Raw genomic sequence first — 19,233 nt, forward strand, 5'->3', positions numbered from 1 at the left:
GGAATTACAGGCATGCACCACCACACCTGGCTAATTTTGTATTTTTTTTTTTAGTAGAGACGGGGTTTATCTATGTTGGTTAGGCTGGTCTCGAACTCCTGACCTCAGGTGATCCAACCACCTCAGCCTCCCAAAGTGCTGAGATTACAGATGTGAGCCACTGTGCCCGGCCACATTCATGTAACTTTCTGTATTGCCTTTGAAGTCTTTTGGTTATCACTCTGTCTAAATAAATAACTATTATTTTACAACTAACTGTAATTCTGTTTTGATCAAATGTATTAAAACTTTTGACATCTTTTGTAGGTTTCCCCAGGAAAAATCCTAAAGTAAGTCTTTTTGGATTAAATGATTAGACTTATTTGGTAAATTTTGGGAGGCATTTTCAAATAATAAGTGATACTAGATTTTCTTTCAGTTACATTTATGTATGAGTATGTTATTGATACAAATGTTATAAAAATTATATAAATTCATAAAATCTAATATGTTATTTTAGTCACATTTTGCTAAGTTAAATCTTTTCTAAAGTTATATATATATGAATATATTGTTAATGTGAGTATTCTAAAGATTACATGAAACTTATACAAGTTCAGTGGTCCTGATGTAACACTGTCAGTCATGATTCTGGTTCTTATCTTAAAATGCTACATATGATAAAAATAACTAGATTTTCTTGTCAATTGAAAACTTTCATCAGGTTTTAACCATGACTAAATTTTGCCATGCATAGTTATTGTTATGAATTCTTCTCTCCAAACATTTGCAATTAGCACAAAATTGCTTTTCATGGGAAAGTTTCTAATAAGTATGGGTACAAAAAGGAAAAAAAAAAGTAGAATTTGGGTGTGGTAGTTCATGCCTGTAATCCTAGCACTTTGGGAAGCTGAGGTGAGCAGATCATTTGAGGCAAGGAGTTCAAGACCAGCCTGGCCAAGATAGTGAAACTCTGTCTCTACTAAAACTACAAAGAAAAAATTAGCCGAGTGTGGTGGCAAACGCCTGTAATCCCTGCTACTTGAGAGGCTGAGGCATGAGAATCACTTGAACCTGGGAGGCAGAGGTTGCAGTGAGTTGAGATAGTGCCACTGCACTCCAGCCTGGGTGACAGTGTGAGACTCTGCCTTAAAAAGTAAAAATGCAAATGTATGTTCTGGTTTTGTTAAATGACTATCATTTTCCTCAATCTGTGTAACTCGCAATGATGCTATTAAGTATGTACTCATATGTATAATCTGTAGTATCCTTGTAATAATGAGATGTTGTGTTAGGTGCAGAAAAGGATAACGGCAGGAAAAAAAAAAAAAAAAAAACCTGGATCATGCTACCGAGAAAAATAGATGTGATCTGAAGCATGTTTTCCAATGATTAGGAAAGTATTATGCTGGACCCGATGCTTATACATTGCGACTACAACTGAAGATTAGCAACCTTCATAGGAAAGAGCCTTCCTAGCTATGTGGAACAATTGACGTTGGACTTGTCAAAGTAACTGAATGGTTGATGAGAACTTAGTCACAAACATAAGAAGCCTTGTTTGCTCATTTCTCTTTGAACCCCTGACTTTGTGATGAAATGTAGCTCCTCTGAATAACGCTTTGAAGACAAAACAGGATAGAACTCATGGCTGCACTTGTTGCTTGCCCGAGTCATTATATTTCCTTTCTTTTTTTTTTCATACTTTAAGTTCTAGGGTACATGTGTACAACGTGCAGATTTGTTACATAGGTATACATGTGCTGTGTTGGTTTGCTGTACCCATTAACTCGTCATTTACATTAGGTATTTCTCCTAATGCTGTCCCTCCCCCAACCTCCCACCCCACAGGCCCCAGTGTGTGATGTTCCCCACCCTGTGTCCAAGTGTTCTCATTGTTCAATTCCCACCTATGAGTGAGAACATGCGGTGTTTGGTTGTCTGACAGGTGATTATGTTTCTTAAATGATAAGTGACCCTAATCTTTGCCTTTTCCTATATATCTGATGGAGTTAATGATTTTTCCTCTATAGTCTATAACCAGAGGTACTCTTGCACACAAACTTTGATAGGGTTTTGCATGTACTGAATCTTCACCATCTGTATGTTAACTGTGAACTGAAACACTGCATTGGAGAAGTCTGACAGAACCTCTCTGAAAAACCCCTTCTAAGCCATAGGCCTCTGCCTATAGTCGTCAGTGGGACTTCTGAATAAAACTCACTTTATTTTTTAAAAGCTTGATTCTTTTCTTTACTTGACAGTCTCTATCATAAATTTCAGCCTTAAGTCAAATGTCTCACTGCTGTCCCTTACAGCATTGTGTTGTAGTGAAAATGAAGACAAAAACAAACTAGATTTCTTCAGTGGAGTTATGCAGAGGCTTGTATCTTGGGGTTTGATGGTGGTTTATATCCCAGAGAGCCCTAGAGGCATGCCTGCATGATTTGGGGAACTTGGACTTAGAGTGGATCTTCCCAATTATTTTGACACTCACACCTCTTTCATTAATTCTTACCCCTTATTCCAATGCTTCATGTCGCCAGTTTTGAAATATTCATTAATTAACAAATTTATCTTTAATATTGATCAAGGCACTGCTATGGAGCTTTGACTAAATCTCTTAATCTCCATAAGCCTTAGTGTCATTATTTATGAGAAGAGAGCAATAGGATCAACCTTACTGGGTAATTTAGTTATAGCAGGATCCTAAGTCTTGTTCATCCCTAGGGATCAGAAAATGTCAAGCACATGTGTTTGAAGGCCTGATAGGATAGGCCTTCAAACACTGAAAGTTTGGTAGGCAATGAGGCTTACAAGCCTCCTCAGCTAGAACCCCTCCTCCCTCAGGACCAGGTGAGACAAATCTGCTGCAGTCACAAAGACTTGGTCCTGGTGAAGGAGGCGTAATTCCCAGTGTGGTGTGGTGTTGTGTTGTGTTTGTCCCATGGCTTTGCCTTCCATGGCCAGGTCTGATCAAGTCATAGAGATGAAGGGAGAGGTGGAGGGAAAGTGGACACTAAATGCCAGCAGAAAGAACTGCTTCACTGAAAACTTTCAGATAGGCAGCAACAGCAGTATTGGGTATCCCACTGATAGAGTATAGAGATACATGTGTTCTCCATATCTTTGTCAAAGCCTATTTGACTGCTCGGCACCCCAAAGCCTCCAGTGCCTGTTGGCTGTTCCTGGGGGGAAGTGGAAAGTAGCAGAGGTGTCCACTGGGCAGACAGGCTGGAGCGTGAGGTAGTGACCAGCAGAGGAAGCTAGAACAGAAGAAAAGAAATGGCAGAGTTGATGGGACTTGACCACCTGTGAGACATCCCCTGGGACTCCCAGAAATATCTGGGGGCACCTGTACTCAGGATTGTGGTCCTGCACTAACAGTGGGATCAGGATTCAGTGAAACTTGGATCTCAAGGAATAGGAGCAACACAGGAATAACTTTGAGCATGGGGCTGGCCATATAGTAGTAGGTGTTTAACTTATGGAAGATACTAACTCAGAGAATATCCACAGAAACAGTGACTCGTTAGTCACCTTACTTGTTAACCTAGTTTACCTTCCTTGTTTAATGATATCACCTTGTGAGGCTGAGTTGAGTGTTAAGTTTCCATTAACTTTTTGGAAACATTGCAAATTATTCCAGGACTCTGGTTTCTACCTTAATGGACTCCTGAGTGGGGTCTGGGGTCCAGGGTCTTCAGGTCCGAGACCATAAAGACTATGAATAGGGTAGGATGTGAAAAGGGTCAAGTATTGTCCCTCATGTCTTGTGCCGCAGGCCAAGAAGTGATTCATGGGAAACACCAAACCCATGTGTGCTGACCATTTTAAGTGTTTGTTTATTTGCTTGGCAGTGGAGCCAGGGACCCTTGAGGCCCTGTGAGATCCTGGGATACATAAAAATGTCTAAGAACTTCTGGATTAGGAACATAAAGTTGAGGAAAAAAAATAAGAGTAAATATTAGAAACATATTTGTGGGCTGTACGTGCTATTCTTGGGGTCCTAAAAAAGACTGAAATGCTACAATTTGAAGTATTCATTACTAGATTGATCAACACATGTGAGGATGTGTTAAAGGAAATAGTCCTGCTGAGGAAGGTGAGACACTCTAATTTTTCCATCTATCTCAACTTTCTATAATCATGATAATTTTTGTTGCTTTAGTGTTTAGATAAACCTCTCTGTGCACACGCACACACACTCAAGGTTTTGGTGCTCAAATTGAGTTCAATCTATGGTTTAAGATGTTAAGAATCCTGTAAGAGAAGCCTGTATGCACTGCCCACTATTGAGGGATTAAGCTAGGGAACCTGACAGCAATTTGGAGGTAAGGAGGGTAGGGAAGAACAAGGAGCTGGGAAAGGGCAGAGCTGGAAGAGGCAGGTTCAACCACTATTGGCAAGATATAATATTTCAATGATTTCAGGGGCTTGATGGAAGTGGTGGAGATCCCTTCTTTATTCTTACCTCCACCCTATACTCTTTCTTGTCTTTTTCCTTAGCATGTAATTTATTAAGAAAGGAAAGTAACCATTTACATTTTAATCAGGAATTATTAGACATTATATTTCCTCTCTCAATGCCTCCATATAATTTCATAATTTAGAAAATGAACATTCCATTGTTAGACTATCAAGTATAATTCCATAATTGATTTTCTTATTTTGTAAAAATACCTGGCAATGAGAGAAACAAAAACATTTGATTTGAGTTTATGATATAGCAGACATTGTACTAAGCTCTTTATATACATTATTTACCTTAATATTTGTAACAAGCTTATGCAGTAGATATTATTATGCCGATTTTACAGATGAGGCAACTGAACTTCTCTATCAGATAAAATACTTCAGCTTCAGTCAGAAAACCCAACTCAAAGTGGCTTGAACAATATAGAGATTTAGTAACTCATGTTATTAAAAAAGTCTAGAGGTTACTGGGGACCAGGCATGATTCCATCAGAACTCTCACTCCATTTTTCTGAGATTCTCTTGACTTTGCCCTGTTCTATATGTCAGATTCATCCTCAGGCTGCTGTCAAGGCAGCTGCAAAAATTGTGGCTCTCAACCACATAAGATGATATTCAATATCTTTCCTTGTGGTACTCTGTGAGGAATAAGGAAACCTTCCCAGAATCCTTCAGCACACTTCGTCTCACACTTCACTGACCTGAGATTTTATCACCTGCTCAGGTGGGAACCAATAGCTGTGACAAATTGAATGTCTTGTGCTAATTTTCTTCAGCACAAGTTTCTGAACCAATCTCTGGCAAGAAGCATGGAATTAATTTTAGACCAACTAGAGCCAGTGATGTAAAACTGAGTTCCGTAATTTAAAAAGCATTTTGCAAATAGAGGCACATTATGAGTGAAAATGTGGAGACTCAGGCTCTGGTTTCAGAGCTGCCCCTTGGGGGGAATCACTGAGCCAACCTAAGTGGCACTTTCCTCACCTGTAAAATGATGATATCCATATACCAGATGATCTCCAGATACATTCTAGCTGTAAGCACCTACAAAGACTGATTACTCCCTTTGGTGTCCTCCCCTCATCTTGTTCCCCCTCGTGACCTTCCCAGTCAATGGTGAGGCACTGTCCCTCTTTTCTCTAACGATACCCATTTCTCAAAGCTCTAGTAGCAGAAATACCTTCATGATTGCTCCAGACAAAACAGTTCTCCTCTTCATGATTATAACACTACATAATACATTTTCTCACAGTAGGGTGATACTTATCTCAAAGCTGTTAAGTATTACATTGTAATTCATTTATTTCATCTATTTACTCAACAAATATTTATGAAATGCTTACTATGAGCCAAGCAGTGTACTAGGTGCCTGGGTGATATAGTTTGGGTGTTGTCTCCTCTAAATCTCATGCTGAAATGTAATCCCCAATGTTAGAGGTGGGGCCTAGTGGGAGCGGATTGGATCATGGGGCTGGATCCCTCATGGCTTGGTGCTACCCTTGTGGTAGTGAGTGAGTTCTCATGAGATCTGGTTGTTTAAAAATATGTGGCATCTCCCTCCACTCTCTCTCCATGTGAGATGACTGCTCCCCCTTCATCTTCTGCCATGATTGTAAACTTCCTGAGGCCTCCTGAGAAGCTAGGCAGATGCCAGCCAGCACCATGCTTGTGCAGCCTGCAGAACCATGAGCCAATCAAACCTCTTTTCACTGTAAATTACCCAGTCTCAGGTATTTCTATATAGGAATGTAAGAACGACCTAACACTTGGGAAAACAGAGTAATAACACAAAGAAAGCTTTTGCCCTCATGGAGTTTACATTCTAATAGAACATAAACCCATGCACAGAAAAATATATGAATAAGTAACTCAGCAGTCTAGCATATGGTACCAAGACTGAAAAGTGGTATGGAAAATAATAGGTATAAGTGAGGGATAGATGGGTGAGTGAACCACTGGTAAATGTGAGAGAAGAGCCTCCAGTCAAGGTGAAAACCAGAACAGAGGTCTAGGAACAGGAAAAGACTTGGTAAATTTGAAACAAGAAAGCAGGCTGGCATAGCAGGGGTAGGTATGGAGAAGACAAGGTCAGAGAGCTAGCAAGAAGCCAGGTCACAAAGGGCCTTGAAAGCCTTGATAAGAACTTTGGGTTTTGTTCTAAGCGTGTTGGGTAGTTGTGCTATTGTTGTTGCTGCTGCAACAAACACTTACTAAGCTCTTATTAGGTGCCAGACAACTATGCTAAATGCTTTACATGTATTATCTTCTCAGCTACTTTGTAAATTCCCACAGCTCTATTGACCTTTGGAATCAGATAGACCTGCTTTAAAACCCATCTCTTCCACTTTCCATCTGTGTGACCTTGGCCAAGTTGCTGAACCTCTCTCTGTCTCAGTTTTCTTATTTGTAAAATGGGAGTAAAAATATCTCATAGGGTTATTGTGAGAATAAAGCAAGAGAGTGTTTGTTAAGCAACTAGCAAAATGCTTCAGTAGTTTTAGTTCTCTTCCTCTTCCCCTTTGCTTTGCTGGCCCCTCCTTTAGGTCAGTGACCGATCTTAACTCATTTTTGTAGCTGTTTATTATCTTGCTTGGTTCCCTGTATTTAGCAGTGCCTGGGTAGCTCATTTGCATAAATAAATAAGTGAATGAGTTTCCTTATTGTGCAATTGTAACCAGGGTCAGTTATTGCCAGAAGATGAGGTATTGCTGACTGATGTTGGCCTCCAGGCTGTGGGGCTGGAGTAGGAAGAAAAGGGAGTCTAGGAGGTTGGAATACCTCCAAATAGAGGCACAGATGCAGGGAAGGGTGAGGCAGGTTCTCAAAGCAGTAAGTAGGCCAGTTTGGTTGGGTTATAAGGGAGCTCCATCATGGTGACCTTGCATACCAAGAGAGTCTGTATGTTCTTCAGTAGGAAGAACTGGAACCCACAAGAATTTTTTTAGTAGGAAAAAAAAAAAAAGCCCCACAGTGCAACCTCTAGCTTGATTGTTCTTGCTGGTATGTAGCTTAGTAAATGTTCTTTAGCCATTTCATGTCCAGTGCCTCTACTAGAGAATAAAGTTTCTTATCCAGAACTGAGGTTAGGCTGGGCCTGGTGGCTCATGCCTGTAATCTCAGTGCTTTGAGAGCCTGATGCAGAAAGATAACTTGAGGACAGGAGTTTGAGACCAGCCTGGGCAACAAAATGAGACCCTGCCTCTACCAAAAAAAAAAAAAAAAAAAATCCCAGCATGGTGATGCACTGCCTTTGATCTCAGCTACTTGGGAGGTTGAGGTGGGAGAATCCATAGCAGTGAGATATGATTGTGCCACTGCACTCCATCCTGGGTGACAGAGTAAGACCTCATCTCTTAAAAAAAAAAAAAAAAAAAGAACAGGGGTTAAACATTCTTCAGTGAATTCATTCAACAAATATTTATTAAGCCCTATTGTGTCCCAGGCACTCTCTAGAGATACAGTGATGAGTAAGACAAAATCTCTACTCTGTTGAAGTTTGCATAACAATGAAGGAAGACAGATTCTACCCATATACACAAATAAATACAATAATATAATTTAAGATAAAGGTCATGAGAGAGTACCTGTGTGTTGCTACTTTAGCTAGACTGGTCAGGGAAAGCTTCTCTGAAGAAGAGACACCTGAGTGATGAGAAAGCGATGAGACAACCATGTGAAATCCAGGGAAATGATTCCAGGTGAGGAAGCCCTGTGCTGAGAATAAGCTTGAAGTATCCAGGGGCCAGAAAGCATCCAGTGGGACTGGAGGCTGGGGAAACAAGGGGAGGGTTGAAGGAGATAGACCTGGGGCTGCAAACACAGGTTGGATTCTGTAGGGTCTTAAAGGACTTTGGACTTCATGCTAATCATAATGTAATTCTAATCATAATGTATGAGGGGGGTTATGTAAGGAAGTACACCAGACTTACTCAATAAAAAGATCACTCTTGCTGCCAAGTGGAGAATAGATTGTAGGGAGCAAGAGCTGCAGCCGCGGACAGATCCAGATGTAGTTGCAGTTACTCACCTGCTATGGTTTGAATGTGTGAGTTTCTCTAAAATTCCTGTTGAACTTAATTATCTCCTAAAGCCCCACCTCTTAATCCTGTGGCATGGGAGTTTCAACCCACAAGAGGCGGGGCTTTAGGAGATGATTATGTCTTGAGGGTTCTGTCCTCATGAATGAGACCTGTGCCCTTCTGAAGAGGCTTGAGGGAGTCTATTTGGCCTTCTTTTGCCCTCCTGCCATGTGAGAACACAACGTTCATCCTTTTCACTATGTGAGGAGACAGCAACAAGGCGTCATCTATGAAGCAGAGAGCAGCCCTTGCCAGTCACTAAATCTGCCAGCACCTTGATCTTGGACTTTCCAGCCTCCAGAACTGTGAGAAATAAGTTTATAAGTTACTCGGTGTAAGGTATTTTGTTAGAGCAGCAGGAGTGTACTGACACTGTCTTGGTTCGTTTTGTGTTGCTGTAGAGAAATACGCAAGGCCAGGTAATTTATAAAGAGGTTTATTTAGCTCACATTTCTGCAGGCTGTACCATCTGCTGGGCTTCTGATGAGGGCTTTTCTGCTGCATCAAAACATGACATAAAAGGTCAAAGGGAAAGTAGGCACATGTGAAGAGGAACCAAACCTGAAGTGTCCTGGTTTTATAACAATCCACTCTTGTGGGAACTTATCCATTCACCCAAGACCCAATCCAGTCTCACAAGAACAAGAACAGCACCAAGCCATCCATGAGGAATCCATCCTCATGACCCAAACACCTCCCAGTAGGCCCCACCTCCCAACACCACCACACTGGGGATCTGATTTCAACATGAGATTTGGTGGGAAAATAAACCATATCCAGCAGACACCTACTCAGAGACAGTGGTATCTCAAACCACTGTTGGAGCAGTGATGAAGGTGGGAAGGCATCAGATATGGGTAATATTTTAGAAGTAGAGGCAAGAAAATTGCTGATAAATTGTACGTTTAGTTTAGTTTAGTTAAAATTGTATTTGACTGTACCCAAAAGAATGAGATAGATGTTAATTTCTCTCTTAAGTCAGCATCTGTGTAGGAGGTCCGGGGCTAGTGGGGCACACTGTACTATTATCAATTTTGCCTTTCTTCTTTCCAATTTCTTCATTTTGGAAAAGGAATGTCTATCCTATGCCTTTCCCACCATTGTACTTTGGGAGCAAATAACTTGTCTTGTTTCACGGGTTCACAGCTGGAGAGAATTTTTGCCTCAGAATGAATCATACCTTGAGTCTCACCCATATCTAAGTTAGCTAATATTTAGATCCGTTTTTGGGCTTAGAGTTGATGCTGGAATAGGTTAAGGCTTTTGGAGCTGCTGAGATGGAGTGAATGTATACTACATATGAGAAGGACTTGAATTTTGGGGGTCCAGAAGGCAGAATGTTATGGACTGAATTATGTTCCCCCAAATTCTTATGTTGGAGCCCTAAACCCAAATATAACTGTACTTGGAGACAGGCCCTGTAAGGAGGAAATTAAGGTTAAATGAGATTGTAAGGGTGGGGTTCTAGTCCCATATAACTGGTGTCCTTATAAAACGAGGGAGAGAGCCATGTGATGTGTCCATGCAGAAGGAAAAGGTCATGTGAAGACACAGCAAAAAAGGTGGCCATCTGCAAACCAAGGAGAGAGGCTTGAGGACAAACCAAACCAGTTGACACCTTGATCTCAGCCGTCCAGACTTCAGAACTGTGAGAAAATAAATTTATGTTGTTTAAGCCTTCCAGTCTGTGGCATTTTGTTATGACAACCCTAGGAAATGAACGCAGATTTTGCCTCTCATCCTCAAATCAGCCATTTATTGTCTTGTTTGTGGCACTGGAGCTAGACCCTGTTGGCGTTTCTTCTTTGCCAGTTGGAATGGTATTAGTTTCATCAGTAGATGGTGTAGGACGATACTGCAGGAATAAGGAGTTTTCCTTCTTAGTTACAGGACTCTTTCTTTTCCTCTTGTTCCTATAAGATAACTCACTCAACTTTTCTGCCTCAGTGGCTGCAGCCACAAGCCACACCCTCTCCAATAAGTTCTAGACCCCCTCTTTCAAGTTTATTCCTTTCTTGGGAACCCTAGTTCAGCCCTAAGGTATTCTTTAGAATTATTTTTTATCCCCTCATAGTACTGAATCCCCTATAAATAGTAATTATTTATATTACACTTTGCCTATTCAAATTCTGTCTCCTGACTGGATCCTGTTTGGTACACATGCTAACAGCTCACTATTAGGCTTAATAGGATGTGACCCTCATCCCTGGAGTTCAAGGTAGTATCTGCACAAAGAAGAAGGGGCTGGGTCCAGTGGCTCATGCCTGTAATCCCAGCACTTTGGGAGGCCGAGGCTGGCACACCACTTGAGGTCAGGAGATCAAGACCAGCCTGGCCAACATTGTGAAACCGTGTCTCTACTAAAAATACAAAAAAAGTAGTGAGGCGTGGCGGTGCATGGCTATAATCCCAGGTACCAGGAAGACTGAGTCATGAGAATCATTTGAACCCAGGTGGCAGAGGTTGCAGTGACCTGAGATTAGGCCATTGCACTCCAGCCTGGGTGACAGAGTGAGAATCTGTCTAAAATAACAATCACAGTAATATTAACAATAATAATAGGCCGGGCGCGGTGGCTCAAGCCTGTAATCCCAGCACTTTGGGAGGCCGAGACGGGTGGATCACGAGGTCAGGAGATCAAGACCATCCTGGCTAACCCGGTGAAACCCCGTCTCTACTAAAAAATACAAAAATCTAGCCGGGCAAGGTGGCGGGCGCCTGTAGTCCCAGCTACTCGGGAGTCTTGAGGCAGGAGAATGGCGTGAACCCGGGAGGTGGAGCTTGCAGTGAGCTGAGATCCGGCCACTGCACTCCAGCCTGGGCGACAGAGCGAGACTCCGCCTCAAAAAAAAAAAAAAAAAAAAAAAAAAAAAAAAAAAAAAAAAAAAAAACAATAATAATAGATAGAAGAAGGGATGAAGAAGAGACCAAAAAAAAGTGGTCCCTTGACACTTTTGTTTACATCCAATTGGCCAACCAAGCCACAAGGACACATGTAGCTGCAAGGAAGGCTGAGAAATATAATCTTTACTGTGGGTGAACATGTGCCCAATAAAATGATCGTACTGTGGAAGAAGACAGCAATGAACTCTGGAGACAAACTGTAGTCCCTACCATGTGAGTTAGAAGTGAAATCAAGGAATCAAGGATAACTGCCAGATTTTTGCATAAGCAAAAAGTAAATGATGGTGCCATTTACTATGATGAGTAAAACTGGGATCTGAGCAGGTTTTGGAATAGAGGTGGATGGAGAAAAATCAGGGAGGGGGGAGGAGTTGTTTTGCCATATTGAAATTGATGTTCTCATTAGAAATTTGAGCTAAGCCATCAATCATAGAAAACTGGAACTCAGGGGGAGTCATCAGCATACATGTTGCATTTAAAGTGCTATAATTGGATAAGGTCACCTAGAGAAAGAGTACAAAAAGAGAAAAAAACAGAGGACACAGTCTGAGGCTCCAACATTTAGAAGGCAGATAGAAGAGAGAGCCAGCAAAAAGGGTAAGAGAAAGTGGCCATTGGTATTTGATGATGATATCAAAGATTATTATTTTTTGAGATGTTATAATGATAGTGTGCTTACATCTCTTGTAAAAGAGTCCTTATTTAGAGACACATACTGAAATATTTATAGATGAAATATGTTTGGGACTTATAAATAATTTGGGAGGGAAAGTAGATAAGGGCTAGAGAAAACAAAAAGGGTCATGAGTTGAAGCTAGGTCATAGGAATGTGGGAATTTATTATACTTTTCTGAATGCTTTTATTACATTAAAAATATTCCATGATATAAAAGTAAAATAGAAAAAGAAATGTGTAACCACTCAAGTAGGATGACCTCCAGGATATTGTAGTGTCATGAAACCTAGTGAAGAATATGTTTCCCAGAGGAGACAGTGGTCGATGTCTAGTGCTGCTGAGGGCAAGCAGGATTTGGACAGAGAATTGACCATTGGATTTGACAAAGCAGTTGTCATTGATGATCTTGCTAAGAGTCCTTCAGTGGACTGATGAGGACAAAGCCTGGTAGGAGGGAGTTGTATAAAGAATGGACAGTGAGGGAGTAGAAGGGGAAAGATAGATGACTTTTCTGCTTTAGAGGAGAACAGAGAAATTGAGAGACAGCCACAGAGGGGCATGGAGTCAAGGAATTTATTTAAATAAGTCACATTAAGGCATAGAAGTATGTTGATTGCGGTGAGGCAGCAAGGAGGAAATTGATGCTGTGGCAGCAAGATCTTGAGTAGGGAGAGCTCATTGGATGGACAGCACTAGGACAGGGGCTGGTCTTGCAGAGGATCAGGGTCTTTCTTCCTCTGTATCAGGTGAGAGGACAAAATATGTGGGTCTGGACACAGGTTTCTGGAGTTTGGTGGTGGGAAGATGAGGTAGTTCTCACCTGATTGTATTTTCTCAGTGAAGTGTGAAATGTGGTCACAAGCTAAGAGCAAACAAAGAAGGTTTTCAGGGGTTTGAGAAGGGAGCAGAAGGTGCCAAATAGTCTCCTGGAAGAGAGGGAACTGGATCTACCAGGGAAATGTAGCATGCATTAGGAATTGTCATGAATTCAAAGAGAAAAACAAGCAGTAAGATTGTTTGATTGACATCATCCGGTTTGCTCCGCTGAAGCGCCGGGCAGGTGTGAAGGAGGCAGACAGTTGCATTTAATCGGGGGTGGAGTTTTACCAGGTGAATCTAGTGGAGGGAGAGAAGAGGCAGATTGTAGGAAAGGGGCTAAAGGACCACGGGCTCTAAGCAAGGGAAGAGAGAACCGAGTGAGCAGCTGTTTGTATGGCGTGGAGTAGAGGACATGGTGAGTTTGTTTGCAGTGTTGCTGGGTGGGGGAATTGAGTGAGGGAATCAGGAGGTGAGGAGATGGTGGCCAGGAATGAGAAGGACTGGCTAGGTAGAGTGGCTCACGCCTATAATCCCAGAACTTTAGGGGACCAAGGCAGGAGGATTGCTTGAACTCAGGAGATCGAGACCAGCCTGAGCAACATAGTGAGACACTGTCTGAAAAAAAAAAAAAAAAAAAAAAAAAAAAAAGAATAAGCAGGATGTTTGGAATAGAGACTTTAAAGATACTGTGATTTATTGGTGAAGACAGTCCAGGCAGGCTGTGCCCATGGGGACAGATGGCTGAAGTGGGTGGAGAAAAGTGATCACTAGAGTAAGAGGCCAAGAAACGAAGAAGCTGCAGTTCTGTTCCGTTTTTCCCCCACCAGGTATCAAGCGCAGGGCTCTACCTCCAATTGGTTCTTGAGAATTGCTGACTAAATTTTGGGCACGAGGCCAGGCACAGAAAGAACAGGGAGCAGAAATGAGATTTAGGAATGTGTGTGGAGGGGAGGGAGAGGAGAAGTAAGAGATAAGAGCTATCTTTAAATGATCTCCGATCCCCTTGGGTCTGCCTAGAATGCTCCCATTTGTGGAGGTTGACATACTGTAATGGCACAATCTGAGAACGACATGTTTGACTCAATTCAATTTGACCATTTATTGAGCATTACGTTTAGAATGGCAGGCTAGGTGCTAAGAGTCCCTAGGGAAGCTATAGTCTAGTTGGATAGAGGTCATAAAGCATGCCTAAAAATGTCAGGTAGCTTCTGCTACAAGTCAAATAGTAAATAATTCGCTTTGCCTCCTCTGGATCAGTGAATCAAATCCCTTGAAAGGTTTGTTTGAAATTGTGGACTCTCAGGAAGGCCTGGTTTTTTGTTGTTGTTGTTGTTTTTGTTTTTTAATACTTTAAGTTCTAGGGTACATGTGCACAACGTGCAGGTTTGTTACATATGTATACATGAGCCATGTTGGTGTGCTGCACCCATTAACTTGTCTTTTACATTAGGTATATCTCCCAATGCTATCCCTCGCCCCTCCCCCCTCCCCACAATAGGCCCGGTGTGTGATGTTCCCCTTCCTGTGTCCAAGTGATCTCATTGTTCAATTCCCACCTATGAGTGAGAACATGCGGTATTTGGTTTTCTGTTCTTGCAATAGTTTGCTGAGAATGATGGTTTCCAGCTGCATCCATGTGCCTGTAAAGGACACAAACTCATCCTTTTTTATGGCTGCATAGTATTCCATGGTGTATATGTGCCACATTTTCTTAATCCAGTCTGTCACTGATGGACATTTGGGTTGATTCCAAGTCTTTGCTATTGTGAATAGTGCCACAATAAACATACGTGTGCATGTGTCTTTATAGCAGCATGACTTATAATCCTTTGGGTATATCCCTAGTAATGGGATGGCTGGGTCGAATGGTATTTCTAGTTCTAGATCCTTGAGGAATCGCCACACTGTTTTCCACAATGGTTGACCTAGTTTACAGTCCCACCAACAGTGTAAAAGTGTTCCTATTTCTCCACATCCTCTCCAGAACCTGTTGTTTCCTGATGTTTTAATGATTGCCATTCTAACTAGTGTGAGATGATATCTCATTGTGGTTTTGATTTGCATTTCTCTGATGGCAAGTGATGATGAGCATTTTTTCATGTGTCTGTTGGCTGTATGAATGTCTTCTTTTGAAAAGTGTCTGTTCATATCCTTTGCCCACTTTTTGATGGGGTTGTTTGTTTGTTTCTCATAAATTTGATTGAGTTCTTTATAGGTTCTGGATATTAGCACTTTGTCAGACGAGTAGATTGCAAAAATTTTCTCCCATTCTGTAGGTTGCCTGCTCACTCTGATGGTAGTTTCTTTTGCTGTGCAGAAGCTCTTTAGTTTAATTAGATCCCATTTGTCAATTTTGGCTTTTGTTGCCATTGCTTTTGGTGTTTTAGACATGAAGTCCTTGCCCATGCCTATGTCCTGAATGGTATTACCAAAGTTTTCTTCTAGGGTTTTTATGGTTTTAGGTCTAACATTTAAGTCTCTAATCCATCTTGAATTAATTTTTGTATAAGTAGTAAGGAAAGGATCCAGTTTCAGCTTTCTACTTATGGCTAGCCAATTTTGCCAGCACCATTTATTAAATAGGGAATCCTTTCCCCATTTCTTGTTTTTGTCAGGTTTGTCAAAGATAAGATGGTTGTAGATGTGTGGTATTATTTCTGGGGGCTCTGTTCTGTTCCATTGGTCTATATATCTGTTTTAGTAGCAGTACCACACTGTTTTGGTTACTGTAGCCTTGTAGTATAGTTTGAAGACAGGTAGCATGATGCCTTCAGCTTTGTTCTTTTGGCTTAGGATTGTCTTGGCAATGAGGGGTCTTTTTTGGTTCCATATGAACTTTAAAGCAATTTTTTCCAATTCTGTGAAGAAAGTCATTGGTAGCTTCATGGGGATGGCATTGAATCTGTAAATTACCTTGGGAAGTATGGTCATTTTCACAATATTGATTCTTTCTATCCATGAGCATGGTATGTTCTTCCATTTGTTTGTGTCCTCTTTTATTTCACTGAGCAGTGGTTTGTAGTTCTCCTTGAAGAGGTCCTTTATATCCCTTGTAAGTTGGATTCCTAGGTATTTTATTCTCTTTGAAGCTATTGTGAATGGGAGTTCATTCATAATTTGGCTCTCTGTTTGTCTGTTACTGGTGTATAAGAATGCTTGTGATTTTTGCACATTGATTTTTGTATCCTGAGACTTTGCTGAAGTTGCTTATCAGCTTAAGGAGATTTTGGGCTGAGACAATGGGGTTTTCTAAATGTACAATCATGTCATCTGCAAACAGGGACAATTTGACTTCTTCTTTTCCTAACTGAATACCCTTGATTTCTTTCTCTTGCCTGATTGCCCTAGCCAGAACTTCCAACACTATGTTGAATAGGAGTGGTGAGAGAGGGCATCCCTGTCTTGTGCCAGTTTTCAAAGGAAATGCTTCCCGTTTTTGCCCATTCAGTATGATATTGGCTGTGGGTTTGTCATAAATAGCTCTTATTATTTTGAGATACGTTCCATCAATACCAAATTTATTGAGAGTTTTTAGCATGAAGGGCTGTTGAATTTTGTCAAAGGCCTTTTCTGCATCTATTGAGATAATTATGTGGTTTTTTTAATACGATGTGGAACAGAGACTGAGGAGGCCACAAATTAGAAACTTGCAAAGTGAGAGAGTTGGATCATTTATTTGGTAATTATCCTTTGTGCCCTTCTCCCCCACAATGTTTTCCTGAAATGTTCCCCAGACCATGCAGTATTAGTGTTTTCCAGAGAAACTAAACTGAAAGGACACATGCACACGCACACACACATGCACTTGGGGCCTGATCTGTTTAATTTAATAAATTGCTCATGTGGTGGGGGCTGGCAGGTTAAAAAACCACAGGGCAGGCTGGTAAGCTGGAAATTCCAGGAAGAGTTTGTGAAAGGAAATTAAATTTGGGGACCCCAAACTCATTTAGCCAAAGGGAAAAGCCAAGCTGGGAAGTGGGTCTTGCAAACCTGCCTCCACCTATTGGTTCCCAAATAAGATGGCTACAAGATGAAAAGCTACTCACCTGCCCCATATTTTGCCCACAAGGAAATTGCTAGTGAGCTGTTAAAACTTCACCATGGCAATGCAAATTGATAGCTTACAGATGCAGTCATGCTGGCTTGCCAGACACAAATGTATATCTGATTTTTCCCCTACCCCATTTTGTCTGTGTTATCTTATATAGAATGCAGATTCCCCCCATTTTTCCTCTGCCCCTTTTGTTTATGTGAAAACTGTGCTTCTCAATATCCCCGCCCTTTGTCCTTTCCTCTTTAAATCTGGAGCTCTCAAAATCATCTTCAGAGAAAGGCATAGACCTGTCTTCCAGGCACGTCCTTAACTTTGGCAAATAAATCTCCAAAAATGATTGAGACTTGTCTCATCATTTTCTTTGATTGACAAGTTGATGTTGTAGTCCTGAGTCGAAATTCTGCAGGCAACAGATTTGAAACTCAGGCAGGGTTTCCATGTTGAGTCTTGAGAATTTTTTCTACTTTTGGGGAACCTCAGTCTTTGCTCTTAATCAAGGATTATGAAGTCTAATCTGCTTTACTCAAAGTTTACTGATTTAAATATTAATCTCATCTTAAAAATACCTTCATAGCAACATCTACGCTGGTGTTTGACCAAACAATTGGGCCTAGACAAAGTGACACATACAATTAACCATCACACCTGCCTATAAGATAATCAACATTATAGAAGTCTAAACTCATCAGCTTCCTCTGCGAAATTTTCATTCTATCTAGAGTCTAATTTTTGTGTCCATGCCTTTTATGAAGTACTAGACTTTAGGCTCCTTTCTGGAGTTTCTTTAAGGCAGTTTACATTGCTTTTATATCCATTGCAGTGCCTTACGCCAGTCCCCAAGTGCCAGTAAGTGAGAAGGGAGTGAGGATAAAAATAAGAGTACAGGCTCCGGAACCAGATAGTCTTGAAATCAAAGTAATTTTAAGCAGTTTATTAAGTGTTCCAGCCCTGCGTCCTCAAATATAAAATGAGAACAATCATATATATATATATATAATACACACACACACACACATATATATATAGGATTATAGATTTGTTGGAAGGAGAGGCTCTATTTATAATTCATTTTCTATCCTCCCCCAAAACAGCAGAATTTGCTGTGTGTTAGCAGGTCCTGTGCTAAGCTCTTCGTGCACAGGAACTCACTCAGCCTTCAGAACAACCCCGCTGTGCACTACACCACAATTTCATGGGGAGCAAAGGGGCTCAGAGCATCTCTTAGTCCAATTGGGCTGCTGTAACAAAATACCATAGACTGGGTGGAATAGAAACAGCAGAAATTTATTTCGCACAGATGTAGAGGCTAGAAGTCTGAAATCCTATGGGAGTTCTCTGCGGTCATTTTTATTAGAGCACTAATCCCTTTCACAAGTGCTCTGCTCTCATGACCTGATCACTTCCCAAAGCCCCACCTCCTAATACCATCACTTTCTGGGTGAGGATTTCAACAGATGAATCATTGGGGCACACAAACATTCAGTCTACAGCAGAGAGGGCAAGTCATGTATGTGTGGACACGGAGCTGGGAATGATGACATACATTAGAGCCCAGGTTGGCCTGTAGCTCATGCCCATGTGGCCCTCTGCAGAATGCCTTAGCATTTTTTCCATGGTTCCCTCTGCCACAAAGGCCCTCCCTTCACCTGGGGCACCTGCTTCTCTTCCAGAGTCAGTTCCTGCCCCACTGTCCCTCACAAGCGTTTTCTGATGTGCTCTCCCTTGGGAAGAGCTGACCAGGGCAAGCCAAGACAGCAGTGCTAGTTGTGCCCTGGACCAAGAAAGGAGTGGGATGGAAATTCAGCTACTGTTCCTGGCAGCTGGTGAGTCCTTGCCCCAGGCTGTGGCTAACCATGAAAGGAAAACCTTACTGTAATCCTAACACCCAGAAGGGTCAGCCTTCACAAAGAGGCACTTGTAGGTGGTGGCTGGGCCCTGGGACTGGCCATTCCCTCCTCCATGCCCTGCCAGCACAAGTGCTCAGGAACATTCACCTCCTGCCTCTCTCTACCAGTGGTGATGCTCTGAAGTGCAGGAGCCATGTCTTAGGTGTCGTTGTATACTTCTTGTCCAGGGCAGGGACTAGCACACTTCTGCTTGGGGCTTGTTAGCAAATGGATAGAGGGAAGAATGAAGGAAAGGGGAAAACCAGGTGTCTTTCTTAAAGTTGGCAAGGTGATTCAATTCCTTTCTTCATCCATACAACAAATATTTATTGAGCACTTACTATGTGGCAGTCACAATTT

The 19,233-nt window shown here is 41.6% G+C and overlaps 1 protein-coding gene across 11 annotated transcripts in view; it reads left to right on the plus strand.

Annotated features, from left to right (window-relative positions):
• The window catches only part of CYSLTR2 (cysteinyl leukotriene receptor 2), a 179,017-nt gene that overhangs the window by 103,906 nt on the left and 55,878 nt on the right, over positions 1-19,233 (plus strand). The window contains exon 1 of one of the 11 annotated variants that reach the window (XM_073014123.1): positions 11,463-13,348. The exons of the other annotated variants lie outside the window; for them this stretch is intronic. The gene's annotated coding sequence lies outside the window, so the exon portion shown is untranslated. Of the gene's footprint in view, positions 1-11,462; positions 13,349-19,233 lie in introns of those variants that run through there. 11 annotated transcript variants of the gene reach the window in all.

This window comes from Chlorocebus sabaeus, chromosome 3, assembly GCF_047675955.1.
Source record: "Chlorocebus sabaeus isolate Y175 chromosome 3, mChlSab1.0.hap1, whole genome shotgun sequence".
NCBI lineage: Eukaryota > Metazoa > Chordata > Mammalia > Primates > Cercopithecidae > Chlorocebus > Chlorocebus sabaeus.